The sequence below is a fragment of the Penaeus monodon genome, chromosome 25 (assembly GCF_015228065.2).
Source record: "Penaeus monodon isolate SGIC_2016 chromosome 25, NSTDA_Pmon_1, whole genome shotgun sequence".
NCBI classification, from domain to species: domain Eukaryota; kingdom Metazoa; phylum Arthropoda; class Malacostraca; order Decapoda; family Penaeidae; genus Penaeus; species Penaeus monodon.
Window position 1 is genome coordinate 19,843,311 of NC_051410.1, and position 222 is coordinate 19,843,532.

Genomic DNA, 222 nt, shown 5'->3' on the forward strand with positions numbered 1-222 from the left:
ACGACTTTGATTTTAACCTGGCGCGGCTCTCATCTGTGAGGATAATTCAGAATGCAACTTTAATTAAACAAAGAGGCTGAATTCTACGACCTGCTGATTACTGGCGAGTAATGGCCGAGGTACCGCAGGGTGACTGCAGCTCTTTGTCTGACTCTCCTCATGTCTACTTCTTTCATATGCTCCGCTTTGGCTTCCTTTTCACTTCTTTTCCTGCTCCTCCCG

General features: G+C 46.8%; 1 protein-coding gene across 1 annotated transcript in view; it reads right to left on the minus strand.

Moving 5' to 3' along the window:
- LOC119589108 (lymphocyte cytosolic protein 2-like) overlaps positions 1–222 on the minus strand; it is a gene marked incomplete in the record, with an annotated part of 94,642 nt that overhangs the window by 19,455 nt on the left and 74,965 nt on the right.